The 16,648-nt window shown below is 34.1% G+C and overlaps 1 protein-coding gene across 5 annotated transcripts in view; it reads left to right on the plus strand.

Annotated features, from left to right (window-relative positions):
* LOC126966522 (RNA-binding protein Musashi homolog Rbp6) overlaps window positions 1–16,648 on the plus strand; it is a 934,160-nt gene that overhangs the window by 577,099 nt on the left and 340,413 nt on the right. The gene's annotated exons all lie outside the window — the stretch shown is intronic.

Raw genomic sequence — 16,648 nt, forward strand, 5'->3', positions numbered from 1 at the left:
AACTCTGGGTACTTCTAGTTTACCAGATGACACCGACCTCGTGCTGTAGCTACGAATAGACTGTAATTGATTATGTTTCTGATTGTCATGGTTAACTGCCAAAAGGTACTTGTGTTTAAGACTGACTGGTAAAATTTTGCATAATTTGAAAAGTTTTCGTCGCTTCATTGTGTGTCTTCTACCGCATTTATCACGGGGAGTGTTCTGAAGAGCTGTTTAACCTGATTCCTGCCGCCGAATTCCACCTTCGCACGACACGCCACAAGTTAGATATCATCCCCACCATCTGGATGTGTGGCGGTCCTTCACAGTGCGGTTTTCAAGGAGCTTTCTTCCACGTACTACAAAGCTGTGGAATGAGCTTCCTTGTACGGTGTTTCCGGGACGATACGACATGGGTACCTTCATAAAAAGCGCGTACACCTTCCTTAAAGGCCGGCAACGCTCCTGTGATTCCTCTGGTGTTGCAAGAGATTGTGGGTGGCGGTGATCACTTAACAACAGGTGACCCGTACGCTCGTTTGTCCTCCTATTCCATTAAAAAAAAAATTTGCGATAATCTCCTTTAAAGCTTTTTTTAGTTATACTTGTTTACTTAATACTAGAAAGTCTTGTTTGGGGCAAGATAATTTTTGTAAAACTGTGTTAATATTATTATTATCAATAGTGACTCAAATAATAGTTTTGCACGATCCCTAACGTCTCCAAAACGAACACTTGATAAAGTAACTGACATATACTTTTGATATAATATTTATATGATAAATTACAGTAAGTGAAAGTTTGAATTACTCGCGCGAAGGTTATTTATCAACGCAAGATATATTATGTTCGCTGCGACAAAATAAGTTTTAATTAATGGATTGGTATTAGGAGACGGAGACGTGCGTACTGCGTAGAGACAGTAAAGATTGGAGGCGTCGTTTGCTCTAATACATTATAAATAACGCCTCATCTGTTACTCTAATGTGTTCGCTTTATAGTCCTATTTTAGCAGTGTATTGTCTGTCTTAATCATACGATATCTAGTTTATCGTATGATTTACGTACAGACGTACTGATAGCCCATAATGTGTGACCAATATTGATTTTACAGGCGTTAAAAGGCATAAAAGACATTCTCTCTTTCTCTCTTTCTCAAAATGGATTCCTTTAGAATTCTTTTTGATGTTATTTCTTATATAGCAGATACCACTACCGCTTCGATCAATCAATTTGTTATGTTTGTAAAGTGATAACCCTCACTTAAGGAGGTAATGCCAAACTAGACTATATATACCTTGCAGCTTGGGACTAGACTTGACCTATACGTAGTTATATTTTTACTTAAAAAAACAAAAATATTAATTCAATTTATGTTAGTATTTGAAATTAATATTTCAAGGGTAATGTAAGAGCAAGAGCCTCTTCGTCAAATGTCAATTATTATCTCAATACAGTTACATAATTTAATCAAATGATTTTAAATCTGTTAACATTATAATCACGTTATATAATTTCCACCACAATCGTTTGTGCAACTTTGTAAATTCTGTACAAAAGCGTTCCACAATGTTCAATTTCAACATCCAATACAATCTTCGTTCGAATTTCCGCAAAGATAGAAAATCTCTCAAAAGAATAGCGTTTAGCGTGAGACAAAGACTGATTTAGATCTCTGGCGAAGCCCTTTGCTGGACCACTATTTACTTTACTCAAGGAGCTTCACTCAACTCTCTAGAATCCAAATCCCCTCGCACAAAGCGATAAAAACGCAGTAAGACCGCCTTAGCACGAATAGAATTCAATATATTCCAGTTCTAAGTACATTACATTTCTTGGCGCATAATTTCTAAGCGTCTGTACTTGCCGTTGTCATTACAATAACTCTCGATGTAATTTTCTATACTTTGCCCTAATTAAGTTTATTCGAAGCGAGTGACTGCGAAGACGAGAAATGTAATCAGTTGAGAACTAATACCACGTCGTTTGCTAAGCCCCTCGCGTATGGAAATGCCTCGTTGGCGCGGCCGTTAGTTCTTTTGATAGCTAGCTTCACTTGTAGAATTAAAACGGAGATCGAGACGCGACAATTTCAACAAAATTAAAGGAGCTTCTCATTTTCGAGAATTGTTCTTTACAACACAGAAGGTTTCTCAGAAGATACTTATATTGTTTTTGTTAAATAACTGATTTGTACACGGCGTCGCTCTTTTTTTTAAATTCTGATCGTATAACATACCGTTAGGTGTCTGCTCGCCTAGTCAATTCCTATCAAATCAATAATGGGTATTGTAATACAAGGCCAAGACAAAATATCACGTGTGAATCTGCATTAATTATCAAAACGACTGTTCAGAATTGCTGTTTTCCTGATCTCTGCTGCCAAATTTCACCATCGCAATATACGGCATAAATTACATATCTTTACAATGCATTTTCAAGGAAAGTTCTTTCACGTACAACCAAGCTATGGAATGTAGCTTCTTGTATTATATTTCCAGGTCAATATGTCGTGGGTACTTTTTTTTATGGAAGAGGAGGACAAACGAGCGTAACCTTTTGTTAAGTGATCACTGCCGCCCACAATCTTTTGCAACGCCAGAGGAATCACAGGAGCGTTGCCGGCCTTTAAGGAAGGTGTGCGCGCTTTTTTGAAGGTACCCATGTCGTATCGTCCCGGAAACACCGCACAAGGAAGTTCATTCCACAGCTTTGTAGTACGTGGAAGATAGCTCCTTGTAAACCGCACTGTGGAGGACCGCCACACATCCAGATGGTGAGGATGATATCCTAACTTGTGGCGTGTCGTGCGAAGGTACTTTCAAAGGAAGGGTCCTCAGAACATCCCGAGCTATCCTGCCTAAAATCAGCAGGATTAGTCGTCATGCTAGGATTTAATGAAGTTATTCGCAGTGCATTGTTGCTCTTAATACACCAACTGTTTTAGAGACAAATGGTACAACACTTCGCCATGGCTAGCTTCTTGATGGAATTAACCAAGTGGCTGGGGCACGGAGAAAGGCACTGCAATGTCCAAGCTACTTCAGTTGGTACTGCGGCTGAAGCCGCTTCAACTGTCGATGTGAACAAACGTCAAAAAAATGTTCGTTGGAGTGAGTCTTACATCTTTGTGCCGATTGATATTGAGACACGTGGGACCAAAGCCACAGAGAATAAACAAAGTAAACTATCTAAGGGTCTCACCATACAGCTACTGGAAACCCAAGCGCTGGCACCTATTTCAGCCAACGGATCAGCCTAGCTATCCAACGCGGAAATGCTGCCAGTATTCTCGGTTCACTCCCTTGAAATGATAGTTTTCACTTCATAATATAAAAATATTAAGAATTGTAAATAAATTGTTTTATTATTAAAAGTATAATATTAAAATATATATGTTATAAAGTAGATGATATTATTTAATATATTTTAAAATTCTCCTGTCGAATAATAAATTCAAACAAAAATTTAAACTGTAAGTATTATTACCCCACTATTAGAGTTCTATCTTAAATTCGCTGACGCAATGGCCACTTCAAATGACGTCGACGTATCATAAAATAAAGAATAAAAATTTCGCTTCGTTCTAAGTGATTAGATTTTTAAAGTATTTGCTTTCTTTAATTCAAGTATAACGGTAGTGAATCTGCTTGTTTTATAATGGATTTTATAATTTGGATGATAAAACGCATACATCATCTGTTATTATTTTATAAGAAATAATTCAAGGTCAAATAAACATAAAAAGTATTTTCAATTCATAGATATAAATCTATGTGTATATTTAATATTATATGGATGAACCATAAATCTGTAGATATTTTGCAAATAGATGGAATACTATGAAATGAGATATTTTCGCTAATATTTTTACATTGGTTGCAATAGAAGTGGCTTACAGAACGAATGTAATTTTCGGTTCCTATCAAGTGTTTAGGCGAGTCACATCGCCGGCTAACGCTATTAGGTACTTCATTATTTAAAAGCTAACCTTCCCTATTATTTTCCTCCTTATAAGGCTTCGTCAAAGTAATCTAAACAAAAAAATGAGTACCGATAGCTAAAACAATAAGCAATCTGAATAATCTGAGGATCCTACGACTATTAAAAGTAATAAATAGTTGACACTTTCGAGGGTATGGGAAACTGAGGAAGCAGTATATATGCCTAGGTGTAGAGATGGGCTGACTACTCATATCTTGATGTTATAAGTGTCAACTTGTTCATATCACTCACTTTGCTCAAGAGTTCTGTGAGTATCAAGCCTCTATACGGATCGGTTCCTTTAGACTTCCTATTAAAAAATGACTAATGTTGTTTATTTCTTTATCGAATAAAAGTATATTTTTAGAATAATTTTTAAAGGCTCCTAAAAAGACGTATGTGCTACCGGCCTAGTAGTATAGACTAGGCCAAACCAGTTTATCATGAGGTGTACTTATTCATGTTAGGCTCAACTAGTTCAGCCTAGGTTAAACGGGTTTGTTCAAAGGCTGATAGGAGAAACTAGTTTAACCTAGTCTGTACCAGTTTATCCTATTGCCACCAGAATAAACTGATGTGGCCTAGGAAAAACTAGTTTGTTCTAAAATCGTGTTTTGCCGCGGGTTACATATATACATAGATAGCATCGAGCACAATAGGGGAACCATATATTCACAGATTAAGGTGCTTCAACCCCATTCATGTGAAAAAGATTAAGATTAAGAGAGCTTATATAAGCAGTTCAATGTGAGCGGAAATAAACCACGCCTGACATGGACATAAATGGATTAGAGATCCTGAACAATTAGCGAATATGAAGATTGAATTAGAATTATTCTTTAATTACACTAAATCGCTGTCGCTTATGTTTTAACACAGATGCAAATTAAATTACACTCAAGTTTCGCTGACTTAGCCACACTGTTGGAAAGATAACTTGTCGCTTGTCGCTTTTGCTCAAGCATTTAGATATCTATGTATTCAGACATTAGGTGAAAACATTTGTATATACTTCCTCTGTCACGTAACTACGTCAAATACCACATTCCTAAAATATTGAAGATATTAATCATATATGAAATTAATTATTTTTACTTGGCTTCCTTAAATGACATCAGACATTTCATACAGGCTTTCTTATTCCAGATGCTAAGCTGTGAAATATATTACAAAATTACAAACTCAAAACTACATTTTCAGAACAATTTAATCTGGGTTTGGGAAGACTAAATAGGCATCTTAAGGACAGGCTAAATAGGCATCTACTTACTACTCGTACTGCATCCTTGTATCACACATAAAGATTTAGTGAAATAAACATTTTCATGTAAATGGTTGCCAAGACGAGACCATATGACTCGCACAGTCAAAAACATTTCAGATCTCCTATAAAACATATAGATGAAGTACAAAAAAAATATCTCAACAACAAAATTTTCATGTAAAATGCCAATCCAGTTTAATCAAGCCAAGTTTCTAACTCTAGACGCCTTAACTATAAATATTAACTTCACCACGCGCCTACCTTACCTACACCTCAGTCAAAATATGTGTTTGTTTGTTGTTTGTGTACTGATACTAGCATACATGCCAAATTCCTAGGATATTAGGAAGTACCCTAAGAATATCGATAATCATCAGAGAGTCGATACGAAACGAGGATTTTTTTTAGATTTCAATAAAATCTCAACTATATCGGCCTTAAAAATAAACGTGGTATAAAGTTATACCTGAGAATAAACCAAGAATATGCAAAAAAATTACTATATCGCTGTCAACACTGTCAATAGAATGATAATTCTGAAATTTTCCGAATGTCTTGCAAACAAACGCAGGAAAACTTATACGTTCGAATAAACTAAACAAATATCAATTTGTAAAAAAAAATATATATTCTTGGTTTGTTATCAGGTATTAGAGTTATGGAATTTTAACATTACTTGTAAGTAATAAGTCCACTATGTTGTATTGTTTGGAGCAGACGGTTCATGATTATAAATCAAATTTCGCGTCTAAATTTTACTTTTATTTCCTTTCCCCTTTTTGGTACTGTAACTTATACCTATTTGATTCATATCTTAATTTAATTAAAAATTCAATTTGATCACCTTAGAATCAGATTCTGAGTGCATTCAACTCGAGCATAGCCTAGTAGTGGAAATCTTGCTTAAAGTCTGATAACTAAGTCTTTATTATATCGTGTTGTTTATATTATCTTTATAGTATGGTTGGCGGTTATCACTTACTATCAAGTTTAACCTAACAACTCATACTCTCTGAGAAAAAACAATGGAAAGTTGTCAATTGTTTTGCAACAGGATTTTATTTCATTATGCGAACATAAAGTTCATACATGGAACCAAGCAGCGTTCAAACTTTGCTTGTACGATACCACAAAAGACGTTTAGAGGGCAGCACACAAAATACAACAATAAACTTGCATAGATCTGCTGACCGCCACAAAAAGCTGCGTTCCGTGCACAATACGAACTTAAATTGTTCGTGAAAGCGTTATGCACTACGGTTTCAATTTCCACGCGAACCAACCATAGCAGATGTCCGTGCGACACTCATAAATATGATTTGAAAACCGTTTTATGTATGAAACATAAACTTTTATCTTCGCTGACGAGTTAGATCTACAAACGATTCCAGTTAGTTTCCTGGACAAAGCTAACGGCATCTATGTGTCTGTGAGCGTAAATCTTGTGAACGAAACGGCAGTCCAACACGCCACCTTAGCTTGGTCAAATAACAACGACCGGCTACTAACATTGCCTAATGTATTTCAACTTAATAGAATACTATTCCCGGTGCTTCCTGCTTTGCAATGTAACAATTTAAACCGTACTTAGTACTCTGCGACACATGAAAATATACTTGATATTTAGTTTAAGTTTATTCACAGACACTTTGACCTAGTATTCCGAAATGTCTAGTAATTCTTAAGTGTTTTTCTGTCTTTAACAGAAACCATTCATCAATCAACTTCAAGAAAATACCTTAAATAGTTGATTTTTCTCGTGTATTTGCAGACATAATGTTGCTAACTATTATTTTCAGTACAAGCAGACAACGACTTGATTCTTATTGACATAACTACGTTTCTTGCAGTTTAACATAGTATTTAAATACTCTTAGTTTCAGAGTACAAGAAAATTTATTGAAGTAGGCGTTATTTTGCGGAAATCCATAATCATACAAATGTTTTTGAGTTTTATTGAGCGTTAATCCTTCAATATTCGTCTTCAAACATTTCAACACGTGTTTCGCCTCTCGAGTCTCGTGCCAGAGTTTGGCGAGTCAATATCTCCTGAGGATGCCCCGTGTAGAGTCGAAACGTGTCGAATTGTTTGAAGACGAATATTGGCGGAACTGACACCCAAGAAAACTCAAAAACACTTGGATTCAGAGTATAGTGAAATATTTGACTAAAGTTAGATTAATGAATGATAAATGATTATATGACAAGTCTTAAACTTAAGCAAATAAGGTAAATATTTAATCGAAATAACCTACAATTTGAATAACACAAATGTTTTATTTGAATTGGTGTCATCAAAGTCGCATCTGCTTTATTTACGTACAAAATCATTAACAAAAAGCTGGATAATTGATAGGTATTTGTAAAATAAACGCAAACATAACCACGGAACAAAGCTAGTAATTAATTTAAATAGTGCAATTGAGTGCTGTGTATGCTTACAATATACAATCCATTAATCTACACCGGAAGAGCTTTCTGTATTGGCCACAAATTAATTACATTACATAGTAAATTACGAGTGCATTGCTAATAGATATTAATTATTATTATTGATCGAGACATTAATTAGCACGTCATACTGTACTGTCTTGTCACCTTACAAGTATTAAAATAAAATAAGTTTGTAGTACTGTTATTTTTAACATATAATGTTCAAATATAAATTTTGCATTTCAATAATTATTAAAGTAATATTTCTTTAGGCGCGTTATAAAAAAAATATGAGAGTGAAATTTTAAGATGCGCGCGCACCACTGTATCACAAAAGTAACAGGGTGAAATTGCTTCCTAAAATTTTCTGATGTTTGCGACATTCGAATTTTTTTTTTGGTTTCTTCGTCCATTATTAGGCAAAGGGTTCAAGCCCATACAGCCGCATTCGTTAATTAATAATGAATTGTCAAAGCCATCGTTGCAAGATTCATTCAATATTGTTCTTTTTACAGACGTAGAATAGCACGAGGAATAAATAATTTGAAGGATTTTCTTCTGTTAGGCCAAAGAAGTATAAATTCTTGCGTGAATACATAAGTACATACACAGTTTTTGTTAACTATATACTTATCGTACAGGCATTGTAGTGTGGGTATATAATATGGTTTGGTCAATGAATATATTTATTTGTATATATAACAAAGGGATAGCTCATTAAAATGGTCTGAGCGAGAAATGCGTTACCCTTATAACGTTAATATAACATTTAAACGGAAGAAAGAAAGCAAAGGGATAATGAAGTTTTGCGACGCACAAACATACAGTATATAAATTGAATAATAATGAAATATATCGCTCCAATGTCCATTCTTTGTGGTGACATCGCGGCGAGGGTCTTTCCCATCCCTAAGATAAGGCAAGGAGGCGAAGCGGTGATTGGTCTATTCGCCAAGCTCGTGAATTTGATCCAAATCTTGTTGGAAATACAAGTGCAAAACTTGTTATTTATTTTATTCCACATGCTAACGAAATGCTCGCATAAATACTTTTATTTAATTACAATGCGTCCGAATTTATGCATCTACTGTACTCTTTATGGAGGTTTTATATGATTCATTTAACCTTTTTTTAACAAACGTAAGTCGAAACTTTTAAGTATTATTGTTGCATCACTTGCATAATATATTGTAAAAGTATTTTATAAAACTGAAGCTATCAGTATTGATTTTAAAGAGTAATAAGGAGTTTATAACCGCTTCTCATTGAAACTTAAATTTTCTGAAATAGCTCTGTGAATATAATAATTGACACTTTTTTTTTATTTGGATCTGTCAGTAAAACGATTTACTAAAAAAAATAATATTATAAAATATTATTTTTTAATATTATTTTAATATTAAAAATGAAGCTATCAGAATTGATTTGAAGGAGTAATTATCGCCGCTTCTCATTTAAACTTAAATTTTCCGAAATAGCTCTGTGAATTAATTTTTATTTGGATCTCTATTTGATGGACTGGTCATTGAAATCATCATCAACGATTAAAAGGCATAAAAGGCATTTATTTTCTCAAAACTGATTGCTTTAGAATTCTTTTTGATGTCATTTCTAACGCTACCACCACTTCGGTCTATTAAGTCTGATAATGAATGCGGATAATAAAACCGAGTGATATAAAATATGTTTGTTTATTTATTTATTTATTTCAATTGCGTTAAATGCGACTTAGTAACTTAACAAAATTAAAGTACTAAATTATCACATGTATATACGAGATAGCAATGAACAACAGAGAGGCAGACATTCAATTTTTTTTTTCTTCAAGTATTCATTAAGTAGCTTTTTCCTAAACGTAACTTTTTCAAAGAGCTTATGAATTTTTTAGTTTTTTAGGCTTTTAAGTGTTCTGGTAACTTATTATAAATTTAAATTGACATTGGTTAGTAAAGACCGGAACTGTGTAATGTTTCTTTTTTAGAGGTGAGGTGGATTATAGATAGATTTAGAGGTGTGTTGTGCCGGGGTGCGACTGTGATTTTGTTTTAAATTTGGGTGTTTTCGAACGTTTCAAATCTCACATGTTGACGTTTGGCATTCTACAATAGCTGGTATTGCGAGAAACTTCTTGGTACGCACAGCCATTTTATGGAACCAATTCCCTAACTGACACTACTTAGGTCCTTCAAGTATAGAACAGTCTCTTAACCCCTATTGTTGTGGATGTCCATGGGCGGTTGCCTCATCCTTTCCTATTACGTGAGTTTCTTGCCCGTTTGCCCCCTCTTAGATAAAAAAGGTAACTTAAGTATGCCCTTGCGGATTGTATTGTATTTTCAGGCAACATTGTAATTGGCTTGTTGGAAATGCTGCGGATGTATATCGTATTTTATGCTCAAAAAGAGGGCTATTAGAGCAATTTATAACATACGTCCAAGAGACTCACTTTGGGAAAAATTCAACCCTTCGCTCACAATACATATACATATTATAATAAGAATATATTCGAAAAATAATACTAGAATACAAGACAAATTGTAGCTTGAATTTAATTAATTCGAGAAAAAATTAACTGTGCGTGCCGTGAAAAAGGTGAACTAGTTAAAAGGGCTGCTTAACAGGTCTTGGTATAATATTTTACAATAAAATACCAGACAATATACTAGGACTCACTAATAACTTCAAACAAGGCTTACTATAGTAAAGTAGGTTATAATAGAAGATAATAATGCATGGTACTCGTCTGATGCTGCCTTGGCCACTTTAAGCTGTACTATATTAAGAAGAAAATAAATTTTTTTGTTCTATGATTTAAAAATGGGCGATTAGGTTAGGTTAGGTTAGGTTAGGTCTGGCACGAGACTGGCGAGCAACACGTCCTGAGAATGCCGTCGTGTAGAGGCGAAACACGTGTCGAATTATTTAAAAACAAATATTGGCGGAATTAACACTAAAGAAAACTTAAATCATTTGTATAATTATGGATTTTCGCAAAGTAGCGCCTACTTCAATAGATTCTTAATTCTTCTTCTGTCTCTATTCTCATTTACCAAGTGTTGTTGCAATATGTTATGTGATAGTCATTACCTATAGTAAATAAATTTATTGATTGTCTATTCAACTATTAACTTATTCTTCTATTAACAAGCATCGTAGTAAAATCTCATCAAAGTCTTCGTATACACAACACTAAAAATGCCAAATTACCAGTGGGAGGCTCCTTTGCACAGGATGCCGGCTAGATTATGGGTACCACAACGGCGCCTACTTCTGGCGTGAAGCAGTAATGTGTTAGCATTACTGTGTTTCGGTCTGAAGGGCGCCGTAGCTAGTGAAATTACTGGGCAAATGAGACCTAACATCGTCTGACTCAAGGTAACGAGCGCAGTTGTATTGCCACTCCGAATTTTTGAGGTTTTTCATGAATCCTGAGCGGCACTGAATTGTAATGGGTAGGGCGTATACATTACCATCAGCTGTACGTCCTGCTCGTCTCGTCCCTTATTTTCATAAAAATGCTTTTGACTTGTTCGAACAATTGTGCATAACATGACGTGTTACAAAATGTAATAATTTGTGAACGCATTTTGCATTTAAAGCAAATATTATTAATAATGACGTGGTCATGAATAGAAGATAAATATTAAATACATTTCAAGTGTAATTTGCATGGAATGTCGAAAATTGTTTGCCACCAGTTGTCGCGTCATAAAATAGTGACGTTAATGTAACGTGTTTATATTAATTATGCTATTACGCTGTATTCACGAGGCAATACGTGAACTACTTACTGTCTTATTAATTATAGTAGAATTAGTCCCTCCTGATATGCTACTTTGAAAACGAGTCGGTTCTGTGTTGAGTTTTAGACGAATCTAAATCAATGAAATTTTCAACAATTTTCGTCTTCATATTTGCATTCTATATGTAAATTAAGTTAAGTGTTTTATCTAATAATTTGGAGGTTAATAAAAATAATTAATTCGTCTCAAATAAAAAAAATTACCAAACAACAAGGAAACTCAGTACAAGTAATTTAGCATTGAAAATCATTATTTGTTCTTATATTTAAGTAAATTGCAGCGTAATATGCAAGCTTCGTTAGCTCCTACAAGAATATTGATGGCAAAATTCATTATGTTTTCTACTTACCTATCGTTAAAGTTGGAGTATTTCTCTTGTCTCTTCTCTTCATCATTTTGGGGCGTTTAGTATACGAGAAAATCCAACGATTTTATTATATAAGTATTATTATTATCTTAAAACTAATAATTATGTAATATTATATGAAGTGCAAAAACTTTACACATGCCATAATTTTTCTATTTTATTTCGTTAGTTTTATGTTGTAATAGGTTGTGCAGTTGCTGGCGGCTTGCCAAGATCACCTTGACCTTTTTGATTCTTCGTCCAATACTTTCCGTTGTCTTTTGAAGCTGAGGTATGAAGCAGTAAAGAAAATATCCCAGGTCATTATGACTTCACAGTTGAGTGGATCAATAATTTATGATCTTTAGAATATGAGAGTTGTCTTGGTTTTTTACCCTTATTTATCACCTAATCAGAAGCTTTCTTAGAAATCTTTTGGGGCTTAACGTATACCTTCGGTTATAATAATAACCGTTAAATTCTATGATTTGTATTACGCTTTGATACATTAAAGTGTTAAATAAATATTTATTTGATTTATGGTGCCTTCAATTAAATAAAAAAAATCACAGCTTTTTTGGTAATTTTAAACATGACAAACAGTGTCTTTCATAACCCGTCCGTTGGGCAGCCTATGCCAGAAACCGCGTGGCGCCATGGCCAGTCTTAAGCTGCCGCGCGTTACTGACGCCAAGGTCAACGGGCTCGGGTTACACAATAAAATTTATTACTTTTGAAGTGTTTCGGCTTGTTTATAAAAACGAACCTCAATGCTTTTGTTATTAAACATGCTAGGGCTTTGTTAGATAACATAAACAATAGATACTGCGTAATTTAAACAAATTTCGTTTAAAGTATGTCATGCATTTTTTATGATTTTTTTAGATTTACCTACCGATTACATTTCGATTATTACTAATGAATGTAGTAATTTTTTATAACTAAAACATACTTCAAAGTAACTAATTAGTAATAAAATAGTTACTAAAACATCATAGATAATACAAAAAAGAATTATTAAATCGACTGCTACAGATAATTTTGACGGCTGACCACATTTTGACGGTTTGTCGTATTTTATACAGATAAAGTTTTAAAATTAAATATTTTTACTTTTATAGTCTGTCACATTACTTTCATGCCCTAAACAACAGTCGGAGCTATCCCAAACCATAATAGCCGTTGACGGAAAAATGTCCTTTAAATTAAAAACTCTGTATTGGACAAATTTAAGTATGTTGCATTCATTTTGGACTTTTTGTGTAAAGAAAATTCTTTGAAAGGTCCTTAAAATAAGAAAGCAAAACGTTTTCCAATTAAGAATTTGACTTTCTATTTTTCACTGCGCAAACTTTTTCATAGGCAAGCTTATATTTTTCCTTTGACTTCAGTGGCAATAAATTTTGAACCACTTAATTCGTTTCCTTTTGACCGGTAATGTTTAAGTTATTGAAGAGGTCTTTTTGACAATTTTAATTTTTAATATCACGAAAATAAAATGAAAAATTGTAAAAAAATTCACTGTGCCACTACTTTATCGTTAGACATTTGTTTTTTTTTTGCCAATGATGCTTGATAGCTTACTTACCTTGATAGCTAGATGGGCTTTATCTAATTAAATTTTTCATTTTTAAATCTCTCTACATTATTTCAGTCTCAAAACTAAAGTGGATAGTTTGGCAAAGTAGTAGTTATAATATAGATCTTGACGAAGGTTTACTTCCGTAGTATTGTTATAAGCACAGGCTGTTTTTTTTATTTAAACCCGTATACATTGGTGATATTAGTATTCTTAATACGATAGCTACGTACTAAATTAGTGTAAATATTAACTCAGCACACAGTGGCCTATATCGCGGTATCCTTGTACTCATTTGGTAAACAATGCCCAATGCAGACAGTAAACAAATAATATACGATGAATTATTGAGCTTGTTACACTAACAATTGTGTATAGATGCATAATTAGCTGAAGTTAATTGCACATTGTCATTTTGATGTTGGTAAATATCAGCTCCAGTTGTATTCGAGTACCTAGATGCTGACGAATACGATCTCATACGATGCATCTCATAATGAACATGATATTATCTAGATCACAGCGCTACATTCTCAGTGTTAGGATATATTTCATATATTGTATTTCGTACTTAATGCTTTTGCAGATTGATCCTACGTAATCATTAATGGCGACCATGTTTTATGATTAAAAGGAGACTTGCTTTGAAAATTATTCGATTTGCATAATATTTAAAAGACTTAATTATGCGTTGAACCACATAGCTTTAATCCCCATACATTTGGACCAAAATAAATATTTTCCGTGAATAGTTAACCCTGAGCTTTCCAAACAAATCACTTTCAGCAGTGGACAAGTACTTCGAGGTATCACATCCAAACTATCCAACGACCTTTCTGCTGCCACATTACCAATTAATATGGTACTTCTATTTACGTTTCCATTAGTTTTCATTCTCATTTGTAATAATTATTCATTAGAAAATTGTCTTCTAAAACTAAATCAGAAATTTTTATCGAAAAATCTTCCTAAAAATATACATCCACTCATAAGCTAGCAATATTTTATTTTTGGAGGTGATTAGATACCATTGGAACTCGTGCGCTTACTATAACATGCCTTGGAATTTAATATTTAAATCTACCATATTCTACCTAAATCTCAATGGTTCTTAACTGTCCGCTGAGCTGTAAATGAAACAGATAGCTTACAACATAGCTGCTTGCAATTTTAAGGTGAACACGTTTGATATAGTTCGAGATTCTCTATTGCAGTGTATTATTAACGTCACAAAATTCAGCCAACCGTTGCAACGACGAGATTAGGCAACCTAAATTTGGGCTTAAATATTAATCGTTGTTTAAGGCTCTCGTAACGAAGCCATTGACTCGATAAAGCCATTGATAAAGAGATATACACAGAATGGACGAAAATTTATAATCCAATAGCGCCATATTGTAATGAAAAGATCAGGAGCATGTAGTAAGCGTGATTTTTTCATTTGTCTTTATTTTTATTCAACACTACATCGTCGACTGGCATCGAACAGGATTCTAATCAATTTAATTTATCTGGTATCCCCAGAGGCGGACATTTACTTCATTTAATGCGCGTATTTTGCGGCAGAGCTGATTGTTTTGAACCATTCGGCTGTGCGGTCCATTTAGATTAATTATTGGATTACGTAATTTTGAAGAGAATTATTTATGATGCTATCTTACGAAGCTTGCGAAAAATTGCGATGTATCAATACTTTTATAAATATTCTCAATTTCGGATCATTATAAAGGCAATTCTTAAGTTTTTCAGCTTAGGTCAGTATGATGTTTAAGATTATAGTTAAAAGTGTATAATTTTCATTAAGTTTACATTCGCTGGAACTATTATAGACTAGTCAACCCAAGAAGAATTTAGAGACATTTTACGTCACCGATTCAATGTTCGTAACACGTGTGCCTGTTACTTAGTTATTGTTTATATGAAAGAAATGGAGGTCGCAAGCTGCAAAGTTTTTGGCGAATACTTTATATTGTCATGATTGTATTAATTGAAGTGTAGAGAAAGAACACCACTACCTTCTCTTGATATGCAGAGAAAATACGCACGAGGAGGATCTTCGGCTGTCTTCTTCTTCAATATACCTTATATATTTAAATAGCAAATTCAGATCCTTGTTTTTAAAATCAAAACTGTTTGTCGTAGCTATGAAATGCGTAATCCAACAAAAAAATGGCCTGAGAAATGGTTCATGATTGAAAGGCAGAAACTATTTTTCTTTTGGGGAACATCGATGAATTGACGATGATGCAAGAAGATTTGAGAGAGGAGTTAATAAAATTGGCCTTCAATGAATATAGAAAACGAAAATAACGACTCAGAATACTATTTTACCAAACAGATTTCAAGTGAGATGGTAAAAGAACATATATGGCATTTGGGGCACTGTAGATGAAAAGGAGGTATTGGGTCAACATGTAAATATTGGATCACCAAATTGCCTTTATGATAATGATGGAAGCAAAAGGTTTCTATCTATAATATTGGATGAAGTAGACAGCGCTTATTAGAAAAGATTAATATTGCATTAGATAATATGTACATATTATTAGGAGAAATTATTTTATTGGTCAGACTTCGAGGCGCACCGGCGCTGGTCATAAGAAATATTATTAATTACCGTGAAGATTAAATAAGAAAGACGGCAATCGAAGAACGAAATGAGGGTGGAATTACGACACTGGCAGCATTTGTCCCGGCAACTAATAAAGGAGACAATATTGCACTCGATACGTATAAATGTGCGAGCAACATTTGGGGCGTGATATTAATTCCGCCAGTAATTGCTATCGGTTTCCACCCGAGGCTGCAGCCATGAGCCATGAATACGGGAGTTACCGCTATTTGTTCCTGACGTTGCGGTTTAGGGTTTTACCTCGGCCCGATCCTATATTTATTTTCTTCGAGTTCTGTCCAAATACACAATAGCCGAGTGGATTATCTAGACCGTTTCGATAGTTTGAGGTCTAACGCTGCGAAAAACAAAAGGTCTGTGTTAAATTACAGCGTAGTGAGGTGAGCGAGGCAATTATCCAGGCTTTGTATTTACGTGGCGATCTTTTAAAGCTGACGTTCTAGTTAGTTTTTGTGTACAGTGTAGAAGGTGCGTTATCAATATCTCGACGGCAATAAATAAACGGGCGCGGTCGCAGTGCGATACCAGTTAAGCTGTAACCATTGTTTGTGTTGAGAGGAAAATGCATGCTTTTAGGAAATGAGTTCATAAGCGATAATATTACAAATTTAATTTGGAATCATAA

The sequence above is a fragment of the Leptidea sinapis genome, chromosome 10 (genome assembly GCF_905404315.1).
Source record: "Leptidea sinapis chromosome 10, ilLepSina1.1, whole genome shotgun sequence".
Taxonomy (NCBI): domain Eukaryota; kingdom Metazoa; phylum Arthropoda; class Insecta; order Lepidoptera; family Pieridae; genus Leptidea; species Leptidea sinapis.